General features: G+C 37.5%; 1 long non-coding RNA gene across 1 annotated transcript in view; it reads right to left on the bottom strand.

The window, feature by feature from the left end:
* Positions 1-1,981: 1,981 nt before the first annotated feature.
* The window catches only part of LOC141379540 (uncharacterized), a 46,413-nt gene continuing 31,331 nt past the window's right edge, over positions 1,982-17,063 (bottom strand). The window contains exons 3-4 of the long non-coding RNA XR_015518202.1: positions 13,373-13,519; positions 1,982-3,620 (exon numbers count right to left, since the gene is read on the bottom strand). This is a non-coding gene — a long non-coding RNA (uncharacterized LOC141379540). The remainder of the gene's footprint in view (positions 3,621-13,372; positions 13,520-17,063) is intronic.

Below are 17,063 nucleotides of genomic sequence, written 5' to 3'. Positions count from 1 at the left end.
CATTTTCTATTCTGCTTAGACCTTTTATTAATCCGGGATCGCCACAGTGGAATAAACCCCCAAATTATCCAGCACGTGTCTAACGCAGCGGATGCCCTTCCAGTTGCAACCCATCTCTGGGAAACATCCATACACACTCATAAACTATGGACAATTTAGCCTACCCATTCCACCTGTACCGCATGTCTTTGGACTGTGGAGGAAACCGACGTGAATGCAGGGAAAACATGCAAACTCCACACAGAAACACCAACTGACCCAGCCGAGGTTCGAACTACCCACCTTCTTGCTGTGAGGCAACAGCACTACCTACTGCATCGCCAACAATTTTTTTATCTGTATATAATTTGTAGTCTTTCTAAAAGACAGAAAGACTTGTAAAGGTGCAAATGAAGATACCTACTGGACTCTCTGGATCGCCTTTATTTTGTTGAAATGAAGCAGTTGTGTTTTATAGAGTGGATAGTGCATTGACCTTGACAACTGTGACTGATGAAAGAAGAAATTGCCAGTTTGCCAAGCAAAAACTGAATAACCACAGGACGTAATGTGCAATAAAACAGAACATCATTGTGGAAGATGAGGAAAAACATCCTGTTTTGTGTCTCAAATAGATTGTTATTTTACTGATTCGGCAGTAAAGCCTTTAGATTAGATTAGGAAAGTCAAACTAGACATGTCTCCATGGTTTATTAATTCAAAGTAAGCTTATTTGTAAGTAGATTGTTTCTAAACAATATAACTGTTTCTCATTTTATATGTCATTACCTATAGATAACAATAATTTGTGTTATAAAAATGGTGTGGGTATGGCACTAGCTAGGAGCTAATTAGACATTGCTAGCTAACAAAACCAATCCTGCCCAGGGTAAAACAATACAGATATGTTGACAGAAATTTGAGTTTAAGTTCCACATCAGTTTAAGTTGTCTGAAATGTCACAATATGCATAACAATTTACAAGAAATCATTGTTGAACTATGTACAAAAAAGGTAACCTTATAAAATCATCCATTATCTGTTAATATGCTATGGAATTTAGTTTGTTTGCATTTATTGACATTTTTTGTGCAAAAATATAAATGGTACAAAATGAATAGTGTTTCTCATCACTGATTTATCCAAGACACATCTATGAAATTGGGAGAGGTTCATAGCTCTATAGAGTTTACCTGCTGGGGAGTCATGCTAAAGAAAACACAGAGTTTTAAATGGAAAGTATAATTGTAATTTGACAGAGGGTGGTGGATCTCCATGGCTTTGCCAAGCTGTAATTTTGGTCACAATAGCTGTGTCTAAAAATGACTGTGCTGCCTACCTAGAAAGCTCTTTTGGTCTATCATTGGTGTGCTCCTGATGTGAAGACTGCCTAAAATTGTAGGTAGTCAAATTATGCTACCAATTTTCTCTGCTGAGATCAGACATGAGTACAGAAAACTTTCTACAACAGTATTCCATGTCTTTGGTACATTGTAAATCTTCAACTAATTTCCTACACATCTCATCCAAACCCTTCTAGGCTGTGAAAATACTAAAAATAATTTGCCATAGTGATATAATGCAGTGGTTCCCAACCTTTTTCTTTGGGTCCCCCCCAATGAACATATACAAACATTGGAGCCCCCCACTATATAAATGCACACGCACGCACACACATATGTACTGTATATATATATATATATATATATATATATATATATATATATATATATATATATATATAAATAAATAAATATATATATATATATATATATATATATATATATATATATATATATATATATATATATATATATATATGAAGAATCACTACATTTACGTTTCTCTGCCATTTTTGTTTTGATTTTGCCTTTACGACACGTTGGACAAGCACATTGCGCGAGTGAGCAAAATTTAAATAATTATTTAAAGTTATTTATTTGAATAGTTTTTACTTTTATGTTGGAATTTTAAGCATGTGTTTTTATTAATTTTTTTTTTTGGTACTTAAAAATACATATATAATAATAGGGCTGCTCGATTTTGGGAAAAATCATAATCACGATTATATTGGTCATAATTGTAATCAAGATTATTCAAAACGATTATCAGTTAAAGTCGAAATTATTAGCGCTCCTGAGAATTTATTTTTAAATAAATATTTCCCAAGGCATTTTAACAGTATTTCCTATAATACTTTTTTCTAGGCTTATTTTTTTTATTTTAGCTAGATTAAAAGCAGGTTTAAATATTTTGAAACCCATTTTAAGGTCAATATTATTAGCCCCCTTAATCAATATATATTTTTGATTGTCTGCAGAATAAACTACTGTTATACAATGACTTGCCTAATTACCCTAATTAAGCATTTGAACTGCACTTTAATCTGAATGCTTGTATTTTGAAAAATAGCTAGAAAAATATTATGTACTGTCATGATAGCAATGATAATAGAAATCATTAATTAGAAATGAGACATCAAAACTATTATGTTCACAAATAAGTAAAAAAAAAACTTCTCTCCATGAAACAGAAATTGGCGAGAAAAAAGGTTGCTAATATTCAGGAGGGCTAATAATTCTGACTTCAACTGTATACATACAGTTATTTTACACCCTGCAAAGGAAAGATAAATAAATACAATAGAATAAAAATATTAAGCAAACTGTGCTTTAAGCATCTTCACTGTAAAAAAAAAAAAAAACACTTTAGCTATAGCCAGTCAAGACTAGTGAGGGATTTTCTCGTTGTTTGATTAATAGTAATAAAAACAGGTGGCAGCAGGAATGTTTCTCCCTGTCTCTTTAATGGTTTCTCTTTCAGGTCTTTTGATCCTCAACTCATTTGTTTATTGCACAAAACAGGGTTAATATGAATAATCACTAAACACCGCGTTTTGACACCTATTTGACCGTTAAAGCGCTCACGTTAAGATGAATTTAGATGTCTGCGCTTCCCTGCTCATCTCAGTGTGCGAATGAGACCGAATGCTGACCGGCCGCATGCTTTTGACTTCGTGTGCGTGCTGCACACACACATAAGCAAGCGGTCTTTCACGCTTTTAAGAGCAACGCGTGCACAACTGGAAAGGGGGCGGTATATGATGCAATAATCGTTTATCTCGATTAATGCTTTTTTATAATCGTTTGAAATCAAAATCGGATTTTCGATTAATTGTACAGCCCTATATAATAGTGGAGCATTTTTATGTCTTTTTCTACATCAACACTTATCCTTTCCCGCGCCCCTCTTGTGAACTCTGGCGCCCCCCTTAGGGGGACCCCAGGTTGGGAACCACTGACAAATTAATAATGTTTCTGTACAGTTTTCAGGTTTTAAATTCAGTTTAGTTCAGTTCAGTGTGTTTTAATTTTCACTGCTGAAAGTACAAACCCTGAAGAGCAAATCCATTGATGGAAAAGCTGCAGGTGTGAGTAAGTCACCGTCGTTGATCAGGCTGACCCACAGGTTCAATGTGAAGACTTGTCTGTCACTGGGGTCTTTCAGGAATCAGCCTCATGCTTTTGGCTCCTTCATGACCACCGCAACATCTACTCAGGATATGGCCTGGTCCAGGTGTATGGATACTTTGTTCTTCCCAGGTCTTGGATCAAATCAATCTGCACAATCTCTAGAGGCCTCTTGATAAGTATATACAGGTGAAAATAGAGAATAAAGAAAATCGTCACCTTAGAATTATAAGGTTCTATCTGACATTTTTGTCAAAATTGAGTTATTCACATATTCTTATTAATTGACAACTTATTTACATTATATGATGTTTTTTTTATAAGTGGTTTACATTTTAAGACTTTTTTTTATTTAAAAAACTAAAAAGGTTTTATCCACAAAGTCAAACTATAGCTTGGCTCTATAAGGTTCTTTCTGTGAGACAATCAGCATTTTTAATGCACGCAAAAGGACCAATCAGGATCAGCTTTCTTTGTCATTTTGCCAGACAGCTTCATTGACAGCGGGAAACACAAAAAAGACAAAATCACACAAAATCATAGTCGACTAAATAATATTACACCACACAAAATTAAGATGTGTGTAAGATGTGATTTAGAAGCATTTCTTAAAATTGAGATTCATTCATTCATTAATTTTTTTTTCGGCTTAGTCCCTTTATTAATCTGGGGTCGCCACAGTGGAATGAATCGCCAACTTATCCAACATATGTTTTACGCAACAGATGCCCTTCCAGCTGCAAACCATCACTGGGAAACACCCTGTAAGAATTGAAATATTGCAAATATTCTGATATCTTTGACAATTCAAAACATGAGCTGAAAACAGAGACTGGTGACTTCACAACCCACCAGGGAGGAATGCGGGAAAAACCAGTTCCTGCTGCATTTGCATCTGACTATGCTGAGACTCAGCTTCATCCCCCCAACTCACGCATATGGTCATTTCAATGTTCGAATGTTTTAAATTAACCAAACTGACTTTAACCATCATGTTTGATATCATTTGAAATGTCTCAGTGCGATTGGTACAATGGTCTCATTCTCTCAGAAATAGACATAATCAGAACAATAAATATATAACTTCAGGCATCTTTTGAACCACTGTGAGGGGTGTGACTTTTACACTAAGTGTGAATGCCTTCTTTGTTATTCACACCCCCTTCCTTGAGGGAATTCTTGGATTATTTAAGGTAAGGTCTAAGAAAAGCTCAGGGCGATTCTGCCTAACCAGATCAGCCCATAACATGAGGTCTGCCCCATGTTATGTATATTTCAAAGTCAGGTATGCATCTTTTCATCTTGGATTTATCTTTGATAATTTGATGTTTTGTATTGATCATTTATGAATTGACTGATTGAATTGGCATAATACATTTACCTGACTAATAAATTGTAATGTTTGACCATATTTTGCTCACTCTGTAATTATTAATTCAAGTAGATTACGCTGTATCCTTGTTTCCGCACGTCTTGCGTCAGGTCAGTAGACGGACTAGAATCCAGTTGAGATGGAGCATTGGGCACACTAATTGTGTTTTAGGGATCCGGCTGACTCTTGATATTGATTCATGTGTACTTAGGTGGAAAGGGCGATAACTTCCGTCTAGGTCAACAAGGTGTTGCACGACTAACCTAGATTGGGTACCCGACCTTTGTTTGAAGGTAATATTATTCTAAATTAAGTTCATATGGGAAACCATGGGCTTGGTGAAAACCAAAGTTACTATAGAGTCCAGTAGTCGGGTACATTTATATTAATGCCCTAACCTCTAATTAGAAATGATGATTGTCTTAACTCAAAGGTGTACATCTAAGCGGGACTAACTAAAGTATTTTAGAATGAGCGCGCTGGTAGCGGCCATCTAAAGTATTAGTCAATTTACCTCTGTTTAATATTCAAGACTGACCGGAGTGTGACCGTGAGGGACGCCTTCGGCCGAGGCGATTTCTCTGAGCGACATGAGCACCCGAATGAACGGATGTAATAGTTACTAGTAAAGACAAACGGTTCAAACATTTATCTAAATTACATATTGATATAATCTTCTTAATGTTTTATAATTGGAGTCAGATAAAACGAGGATAAATATATTAATATTCTAAACCATCTCATACTAAAATTGGAGTCAGATATGAGTTAAGTTTAATATAAATCAACATTGTGCACTGGAAAGACCAAACATGCAGTGAACCTTCATCCACCAGTGGACACCGGCATTGGGCCAACTGGGTGGACCTTACAACCCACACACACTCTATCACTCACATTGACTATGGCCAATTTTAGTTTACCCAATTCACCTATAGCGCATGTCTTTGGACTTGTGGGGGAAACCCGAGCACCCGGAGGAAACCCACGCCAAAACGGGGAAAACATGCAAACTCCACACACAAATGCCAACTGACCCAGCTGAGACTCGAATCAGCGACCTTCTTGCTGTAAGGTGATCGTGCCGCCCACTGCGCCACCACTTCACTGACATTGAGATGAAATGTTAAACTTTTGTTAAATGTTAAAAATTCTGCATTAAAAAGCCAAATGTATGGAGACATATATGAAATGCAAATCTATTTTTTTTTCTGTTTAAGAAACATGTGCCATGGTAAAATATGCTACGGTTACTTAAGTAACCCACGTTCCCCGAGGGGGGAACGGAAATGCTATGTGGAAAACCTTCCACTATGGGTTTTCGTCAGAAACCAATCATCTGAAAGAGTATAAAATCAACAAATGAAATGCCAAATTAATTGGCTGCGTCAGCATGCACAGCTGGCGTCAATGACAATCAGTCAAGTATATGAGACGTGACTTCTAGGTTTTTTAGGTTCTAGGTTCCCCTTCGTATGGGGAACTCCAATGCTATGTGGAAAACCTTCCACTATGGGGAAATCTATGGAAAACGCCACAATGAAAGCACCTTACCGCGTCCCTGGCGAAGGGTGCGCCACCCAGTAGAGCGAGCGCACCTACAACGCCGCAAGATGCAGTCTTCCAACGTGTCCCATGGCCCTTACTTACCTGTTCAGGTTTAGCTTTATTTTTCAGGGAGTCGAAAATAACCCAGTAAAAAGGGTTTTAATACAACAGTACGTTGGAAAAGGGTTCAGTCCCGATAGGGAGGACACTGCAGAGTTCACCTGCTACCCAAGGAGGGGAGACCTGGTGACAGCCTGTGGCCCAGCCCCGGAACGGGGGAGGGGTACATAAGAGGATGGTTAGCGGGGAGGGAAAACACGAGCCGAGTTTTTTTTATTATTTTTTTTTACCCCGTTAAATGAAGAGCCCCACCCTCCAGTGGGGAAAGAGCAAATTCCCTCCTCTCCGGATGACCTGCCTCAGGGATGCTTCGCGGTCCATTTACCGAACTGAGCAGCACCCTGGAGCAGGGGCCGCTGGCTGCTTGCGAGATGCTCGGCTCAGCCGCTTGGCCGGAGGCACAGGCGGGGCGGCGGAGCAAAAAGCTACAGGTGAGGGCTCTCTGCGAAAAACAGTGGATGTGGATGGCTTGGTGGGACGGAGCGGTCTTACGATCCCGCCGATAGATTATAACTCGTCGCCTCCGACTGCTCCATCACCGGCGTGAACTCCTGGGTGAGTTCACTGACGCTGTCGCCGAACAGGCCAGCCCGGGATATGGGTGAGTTAAGAAAGCAAACTTTGTCAACATCACACACATCACCAGATTTAACCTGAGGTGGTATTCCTGGCCACTTAAGTGGCCAACGTCCTTCCCAGGGTGCGGGGCTCATGCCCAGTCCTGGGTCGGAACCATCCTCGCGCAGCTGGGCCAGCGCCTGCACTTGGTAGCGCTGGTAGGTGGCCATAGCATGCAAGGTGAGGGTGGAGGCGGACGCAGCACACTGTGGAAGCCCACTGTGCGCATCCAGGAAGAAAGGTTTTTACACCCCTCTAGTCGGTCTGGCCGTGGAGGTGGGGGATAAACCAGCCTGGGGAAGCACGGCCACAAAGTCTGCTTCTAGATTCGACACCGAGCTCATCAACCCGGAGGGAGGAGCGGGTTCTAATCAGACATTGGCAGCCCACCCTCCAAGGATGGTGAGGATGGAAGCGCATGCAGATCGGGCAGAAAAAAAAGTGCCTTCAAAACTGAGTCCGAATTTACTCCCACTGTAATCCTCAGATCTGCCCGAGTGCCAACCGTAGTACGGGGGACAACTGGGGTGGGTCGCGTGGGAAGCAAGCCGCGATCTTAGCTGCACAGCAGACATGACATCAAAGAGACGGCATGCACTGCCCGCAAGCAACGCATTAACATGCTGGACCCCCAGACATGAAACGCTGTGCTCGTGCCCATCATCCGGGGATAGGAAACCACCGCATTCAGAATGCATGGTCGGAGCGACGTCTTGAAAAAGACACGCTGCAAAACCGTGTTGCTCTTTGAGGAAAACCTTTTTCCTATATACAAACCGCTCTAGGAAGACCGGACCTAAAGAACACCAGGCAAGGGAGAAAAACCCAGCTCGACCGCCTACCGTATACGCGCTCTGGAGAAGCTGTTTTTTGATCTCTCTCTGTAGAAACAGGTAGTAGAACCCTCAAAGACTCTTTTAGAAGTTAGTGAAAGGCTCTGAAAGCGAAAAGGATGTCGAGCATTGCAGTAGCCGCGTCTTATATACTTGACTGATTGTCATTGACGCCAGCTGTGCATGCTGACGCTGCCAATTCATGTGGCATTTCATTGGCCCGATTTTATACACTTTCAGATGATTGGTTTCTGACGAAAACCCATAGTGGAAGGTGTTCCACACAGCATTGGAGTTTCCTATACGATGGGGAACATAATGTCACAGTGCAGGCAAGGCAAGAAAAGAGATCCTCACTTGCTTTAGATTTACTTTATTTACTAAAACTAAGGTCATTCAGAATAAAAAAATCCAACCTAGGCTCATTGCCTCAGCCTATATTTTGCGAAACATAAAATGTGATGCTCTGGGTATACTTTGTTGCATGTTTCAGATAACAAATCCACTGGAGAGCACTGTGTAAATTTTTGCAAATCAAACATATTTTTCAGGGTATGCTGTGTTGTTCATTTCGAATACACACACACACACACACACATACACACACATATATATATATATATATATATATATATATATATATATATATATATATATATATATATATATACTGTATATATATATATATATATATATATATATATATATATATATATATATACTGTATATATATACTGTATATATATATATATATATATATATATATATATATATATACTGTATATATATTGTAAATATATAATATTAGTGCTGTCAAAATTAGTGCTTTAACGCATGAGATTAATTTGAAATATTTAAATTGTAAAAAAAAAATGCACGCAAATAACGCAGTTGAAGTTTTTTTTTTATTTCCTGTTGTGGTCAATGTGTGTTCAACTAGCAAAGACATATGGATAACTTTTTGGAGCACTTTTTGAAGGCAAGTTTCAGTATAAAACAATTAATGTCGCATTACCAGGCTATCCAGCGTTTCTTTCAGAGTTTCATGCAGTTTCGTTTGTTTCATTTTTAAACTTTCGACTTTTGTTTTAGTGGAATTTGAAACAGCAAACGGAAAGAAAAACCTCCACATTTCGTGACTCGGTGGTCCTTTAGGGTAATCAAAATATTGCTGCTTAAATGGCAGACTCTTAATAAGAGTATTATCTTAATCATATTAAATTCGAAGTATTTTTAAATGTACTCAGAAAGTGCCAAATGAAGTCGCCAACTGTCAAAGACCGCATTTCTCTGCCTTTCAACATGTTCCTCCAATGTTTCATTATGTTTGATGTGTTTCCCCCTTAAACACAACTTTTGTAAAGTGTATGCTACATGTTGTTGTGTCAGAATCCTTATGAAATATATCTATACTTTATAGAAGTTTAGAACGTTTAGAACCTTTTAAGAAGTTTAGAAGTTTAGAACCTTTTTAGAACGTTTAGTTAAAGCAAATTTGATGAATGCAATCATACGTGTTAAATCTGAAGGGAGTTGCTCTGGCTCCGCTGTCCTGCGTGCGTTGTGTGTGTCTGTGTGTGCATTTCTTTGTGACAAACCTGCCTGAAACGTTGTTGTCCGTAGCCACTTAATTAAAAAGTTATGAATTGCCGTGAGATTGCGTTGCTCTCTCAGCTCACCCTTACTCTCAGCTCAAGGTCCACATTGTCCCCCGACAATGTCAACAGACTGGACTGTTTTAGCAACTGGCTGAATGTAAGGAAGGACTAATGCCAAGTACAGACTGCATGATTTTAGCCCCGGTTTGACTCGGCGACAGGTTTTTAAAAAACGCCAACAAATGCCTGAAATCACAGGCAAATCAATGATCATTCAGGTGAGTGACAATCACACTATGTGAACTATCAAAGACGCAATCCGAAAGAATAGCAGATGAGTCGCCGATGCCTGTGAGATATTTGGCCTGCTAAATATCTGGAGCTGTTGGTAATTCAAATCATGCCGTGTAAAATGAGTTTTGACTGAAAACAACATCAGCGATCGCATACAGCCAATGAGAGCAGCATCCACTAGACTAGTGTGTGTACCTGCAGGCCAGCGGGAGGCTTGAGGAGAAGTTAAAAGCGCTCATTTTCAGTTTATTTGGACCCAAGAAATGGAGGAAAAACTTGTTTAAAATTGGCAAGAGCACTCATGTCTGTTTTGACGTGTCATGTGAGCAATACCACAAACGGGTCAAAATAAAAAAAAAAAGTTGAGTAGAAATTGCTAATTCCCTTCAAACCTAAGCGAGCAAATATGTACATTTTCTACCTCATTAAAGGCATAATAACAAAAGATGTATTATGTGTTTTTGGTTGTGACACGTAGTTTTGATGAAGTTGTCAGCAATTCTTCCAATTGTAAAGTCATGCAATGTGAAAGCCCCTGTCGCCGATCTATCTTGCAGTGTAAACAAAGCAGCGACAAAATGCTAGCCCAGATAGTCATTCAGTGTGAAAGCATCTGTGACACCACTACTTTGAAAATCATGCAGTCTGAACTCGGTATAAGCAAAATTGTTTCTACTTAATAATTAATGTTCTCAACTCTCAGCAATACAACTTTTCAATGAGTGCAATTGTTTGTATTCAATACTTTATTGTAATTATAAGTTTCCATTTTCTATATTTGCACTGCCTGTATTTTGGCATTTTTTTGCAGTTCACTTAGAATCCAACGAGGAAATTTATTAAATTTATTTATTTCTGTTATAAATATGGCTGTCAAGCCAGGATCTTGATTTTTTATTGCGAGTATGTTGTTTACATAGAGATCTGTGTTACAAGTTAAACAAAAATTCTACTGAACAATTGCATTTTGAATTTAAATAGTTTTTGTCTTGCGTTTACATTCATTTTAAATTTGAATAGCCAAAATTACATGTTTGCGTCAGCTTAATGGGATGTAGCCTCTTAATACGCTGATTACATTTTATAATTGGCAGCAAAATGTAAATATATAAATAAATATATATATAACCCTAAAACTTGCCATAGTTGTGTCCTTTGTGGCAGTAGCCAGTTTTGGTGTAAAAATACTATAATATATATATATATATATATATATATATATATATATATATATATATATATATATATATATATATATATATATATATATATATATATAAACATTTGATGAACGAGTATCTAATTATTAAGTGCTAGTACCTATAACAGTTTTTCATGATTGCTAAAACACTAAAATTAAACTTCTTAAAAGTGTTTCATTTTCATATTTAACATATATTTTATTTTAACATATATAATTAAGTTCTTCACTGATATTGTTAATATTTATTTTATTAAAATTAAACACTACTTCAATGTGCTAAAGATTTGAGAACAATGTAAATTTTATAATACAGCAGCTAATAATAAATTACAACCTGCAATATATTTTGATACCAGGTTATTATTTGCTTTGGTATTCAGCCTAACTGTAGTGACTTTGAAGGGATGCTATTAACAGTAATAATAGTGTATATTTATGAGTTTGAATATGCACAGTGTGCATTCTAACTTCAATATTTTCTCATCCTCTGCATGTCAATAGACATCAGCAGAAACTCTAACAGTAACTGCAGTGTTTACAGATGTGCACAGTTGAGACCCAATCAGTCTTAGTGTTTATAAGCGGTGGTGTTTACAAAGGAATTGCAAGTATTACATGCCTCAGTAGAAAGTCAATACTTGCTTACTAGATAAAACACAATAAATCTTCAGAGAAATGCAGAAAATAGTTGAGCCAGTCAAACTGATTTTGTGTAGAATTCCTATTTGTAGAGTGCATTTATACTAAGCCATGACTATGCCATATTTAAAATAGGATGTTTAAGTCATTATATATATATATATATATATATATATATATATATATATATATATATATATATATATATATATATATATATATATATATATATATATATATATATATTATTATTTTTTTTTTTGTTTTGTTTTTTTTGTTTAATCTAAATTAATCTCACTGTAATCTTGGAATTAATTTAGATTAAAATGGCTCATTTGATTTCTGCCAAAGCATTTAGATTATGTGTGCTACCCAAATAGTGACTAAAAGTAAGTATTTGAAGAGTGGGTTTCTCAAGCCAGGTGGCACATTAGACTAGGGGCTCATCTCCGGTTTCTAAAATCCATCACCAACTGCTTGAGAAACTGTTCTATGATGATTGGTGATGAAAATAGTGTATGGTCAATAAATTGTAGTTGTGTTTACCAACTGTTTATTCAGTTAAACATGAATTTTGAATTGTAGGCCTACATAAGCTTGAAACAGCAATTTTTGATTATCTAAATCCGACTATGTCATAACTGAACTAAACAGAAATGGAATTCTGACATGGAGTATGCATATATTAGTGGCATTATTGAAGTAAACACCGTGATCAAACTATTGCTGTCATATAGGACTTTTTGCCATATTTTTCAACAAGATCCACGGCTGTCAGTAAAGGGCCGCGCACACAGACATACACACAGCGCGAAATGCAGAAGTTTTTTCGTTCCATTTTGCGTGCATTATTAATTAATTAATTATTAATTAATTAATTCCGTAACACTCACCAGTCCTTACTCCTTATTTGCGTTTAATACCCCAATTTGTCAGGGGGGCATGAATGAAATGTTCATGAGTTGAAGTAAAATTGCCAAACAGCAGTTACAGTCATCCAAAATTACAGGAAACTCTTACATGAAAGCACTTTACGTAAAAACCTTAATTATATTATTGTATATTAAGGGAAATAACTAGAATACAGATGTTCATGTAAAAGTATTCAGTAATATTTTCGAAGTAAGCAAACGATCCAGAAGGGCATCCAGCTTATTTAATTCAGAAGGGTACTTTTTTGTCAGACAGCTCACCAGTCAGGTATACATCCGGGCTAAAATATCAAGGTGAAAGTCATCATAGCTTGCATAGAATAGACCCAGCTCCCAACCCAACTTTGAGAATAAATTAAAGGCAATATATATTTTTTTATTGCGCGATAGGAGTCTCGCATTAATGCAGCACATCCTTTAGGAAGAAGAGACGAAAAAAAAAAAAAAAACAGCTCAGACTTAGACTTATCTATCTGTCATGGGAGAAAAAAAAAAACTAAACAAAACAAAAACCTAGAAACTAGTTTGCATTTGACTTTCAGGAAAAACTGGTGGTTAAAAGTTAAAATACAATACATAAGTACAAATTAAACATAGTTTTCATCCTTAACAATAATATTCTAAGAACATCAGTAAATAAATTCATTACTGGGGAGTTTGTTAAGCTCAGCTGTTTGATCTCTGACTTTATCCTGATGGATGAAGAGCTACAAATCCACAGATCACAGTCATTGGGGTAGAAAGAGTAAATGACACTGCACTCACCTCTGCTTATCACAGCCGGCACTTTCCATCCTTGCAGACCTCAGTGTAAACAGGTCGGGGGGTGCAAAGCTGCTTCTGTGAGGGCCTGGGTCCAAATGCCTGCCTCACTCACTCACGAACCGGTGAAGTCTACATTGGATACGTGGCCTGGAAGTGTGATATGCACATTATTATAGCAGCATTTTTTATAACACTGTATAACGATTAATTATATCTTCACAGTACTGTGATTGTTGGATTCAGGGTTGAGGTGTTAGGCGTTAAAAATATAATTTATCTGGTAATTTGATAGATAACAATTAATACTCTATACAACTACTGTTTTTACATTACTGTGATGATTGGGTTTAGGGTTGAGGTAGAGGTTAATAATAATAAATGGAAAATTTAATAAATATTATAAATAATTCTCATTAACTTCTGGTTGCAACCATGTCTGATCTAGCAACAACCTCACAAACCTGCATATTAAATAAGATGAACACCCATTATTCAAAAACAGCAGATTAACAAACCATGCAGGTAAATTGAACTTAAATGCGTAAAATTCTTGACTGAATCATTCTCAGCAAAAGTGCAGCACATGCATTATGCTATTTAAATAATAATAATAATAATAATAATCCAACATTGCTAAAATGAATAACAAAAAACAACGATAAAGAAAACGCTCCAGTTCAATGTACGGTTGAACTTAATTGTTGTCAGAGTTTAAAGATATCATACATACATAAATTATCCTCCAGTGCTGCCAGATCCATCACTGGCGCTGACTCATTCACAATCATTGCCAACCTTCTAATCACCCGCATCTATCACCACCTCATAACTGTCACCACATAAACCGCTCCTTCACAACAGTCAATGTCTGGTCTTACGCTAAATCCCTGAGCTCCAACCTGTTTCATATGTTTGTCTGCCCACCAATCTGTCCATTAGCTCAATACTTTTGTTATTTCTCAAATGTGATCCTGGAAAAGAAAAGGAATAAAGATATTTTGTTAATGCTGCAAGTTCACTTTGGATGATTTTAGCCCCGCTTTGTACTCTTTGCTGACAGGTTTTGTAGAATAGCAGACAAATTGACAAATCAAGCAAATGACAGTCACATAGTGTGAATTATCAAAGACATAATTAGAAAGAATCACTGACCTCCATAAAATACTTAAGATGCCAAATGTTAAGACCTGTCAGCAATTCAAAATCCTGATGTGTGAACATTGAAACACTGGCTAAAAAAACACATTGACGATGACTAAGCTCACATGAAACCTGACGATTGTTATATTGTTGTCTTTGGGTCTATTTTTTTACTTATGTAAATGTATGTAAATATATATTGCATGATCAAATACCCCGCAATAGTGGAGAGCGGGTTGGGAAGCCGGCGGCTAGAAAAGTAGGTCAATCAGAGTTATGATTAACACCTGTTTCATGTCAGTGATTGGATCGTAGAGACCTTTTTAATCGAGAAGATGGGCCAGGTGCTAATAAGAGTGCTGCATCATCACAGCAAGAAGGTGCTGGATTGAGCTTCAGCTGGGTCAGTTGCCGTTTCTGTTTGGAGTTTGCATGTTCTCCCTGCTTTTGTGTAGGTTTCCTCCGGGTGCTCCTGTTTCCCCCACAGCTCAAAGACATGCAGTACAGGTGAATTGGGTAGGTTAAATTGTCTGTAGTATATGAGTGTGAGTGAGTGTGTATGGATGTTTCCCAGAGATGGGTTCCGCTGGAAGGGCATTTGCTGCATAAAACGTGCTGGATAAGTTGGTGGATCATTCCACTGTGGCGACCCCAGATTAATAAAGGGGCTAAGCCAAAAAGAAAAGGACCTAAACCAGCAACCTTCTTGCTGTGAGGCGACAGTGTTAACCATTGAGATACTAGACATGTTTTTCACTCTCAACACTTACAATCCCTGCCAGAGCTGGGACTCAATCCTGCAAGAATTTCCATCACAAGTCCAGTTTGATAACATCAGCAGCTGAATGATATTCCATATAGTCATAGAGTGTGAAAATAACAGATATTCAATGATTTTGAAAATTATGCACTATGGACTTAGCATAAGCTAAATGAATACTCTTTTCAATTTACCTCTTACTTACCTGAGTTTACCATGTTCATCTTTTTATGTTGATTCTCTTATCTACATAATGGATAATGTAATGTAAAGTTCAAATGGACTCACCTGGGAATAACTAACTCTGGTCCCTTTACCAGTCCAATACACTGCATGCATGCAGTCCTATGCTCCTTCCACTGACTTACTGAGAAGTAATTGGTTGGGAATTTCTTCTCACCATCACATCTCTTCCGACAGGCTATGATCTTCTAGGGGCAAATGCTTTATGGAATTTGAACTGCCTTCAAACCAAGGGTAAGCAATCTTGGTCCTGGAGGGCTGGTGTGCCTGCATAATTTAGTTCCAACTTGCCAAAATACACCAGCTTGGAAGTTTTAAGTTTGCCTAGTAAGACCTTGTTTAGCAGATGTCAATCTATGTATGATGACATTGTTGGGTTGAAAAAAAGCTGAAGACTATTCGAATCTCAACACCTGGCTGTCTGCGTATCTGATCCATCTATTGCTGTCTTCTTAGCTACCTCTCCAACCATATCCCATAGCCTTTTTCCACCAGAACCAATGCAAGTGGACACATACCATCTGTCAACAGCTGAACATTTCAGATGTTTATCCACCAAACTCTGTTTATACTGTTGGACAGCCGGTCACATTTTATCCACCTGTTCAGTCTTTCCACCACGCCCTATGGTAAGTAATATCATCTATCATTTATCATGTATCATTTATCCTCTGAATTGTCAAGTACTCAGACCCTTATGTTTTATTCCAGCAAAAGTGCTCATCACCTCTGAGTCCTCTGGAAGCTTGAGCACTAAAAAAACTTGGTTGGTTTACATGAAGAAACACCCTTAAGTCTTGGTCATGCATTGTATCCAAGGTAAACTATTAGGGCATGGTATAGTGACTCCCACAGTTCAGAGAATTGACTGCCTGAATCTGGAGATTTTGTTTGGTATTAGAGCACTCTATGGTTGAAATTGTCCTGTGATGCCTCTTGCTCTTCTATAATTATCATTCAGTGAATTAAAGCTGCAAGTGGATTAAAATAATGGAGTGAATACTGAATGCAAAATCATCTTCAGAATATTTTTAAATCAATTCTGCCATAACTGAGACCACAGAAATCTCCAAAATGATCGAAATCCCAACTAATTTTCAGGATCTTTTTAGCAATTAAGCTGCCATAAAACCCTCACCACACTGGTCATGTGACTGTGCCATTGACCTGCTGACTATAGATAGACGGCCTTAAGAAAAATATATATCCTTTGTCCATCGCAGAAATGATTGCCATGTTTTATTATATCAACAGGGCTCTCAGACAATCATTTTGCTTCAGGCTTATTTCTTTATGGAGCAAATCCCAGACTTGTGGTTCTATATTAATTTCAAAGTCCTGAATTTCCAAAACCATCAAATTCATATACTCTTCCCCTGGTCCTCACAGCCCAGGAGGATCTCCGTGGGGCTTACATCTTCAGTAAACTACTTGAAACCTCTTTTGCATTCAGGAAGGTGATGAGTAAAAGACAGCATTCATCATTCCTGCTGGCCACTATGAATAACGATTGATGCTGCATGGCTTGGCAAACTCCCCATCTCTCAT

Source organism: Danio rerio, chromosome 20 (genome assembly GCF_052040795.2).
Source record: "Danio rerio strain M-AB ecotype USA chromosome 20, GRCz13ab, whole genome shotgun sequence".
NCBI classification, from domain to species: Eukaryota; Metazoa; Chordata; class Actinopteri; order Cypriniformes; family Danionidae; genus Danio; species Danio rerio.
Note: the sequence above shows the minus strand (reverse complement) of the source record. Positions and strands in the feature narration are given on the sequence as shown.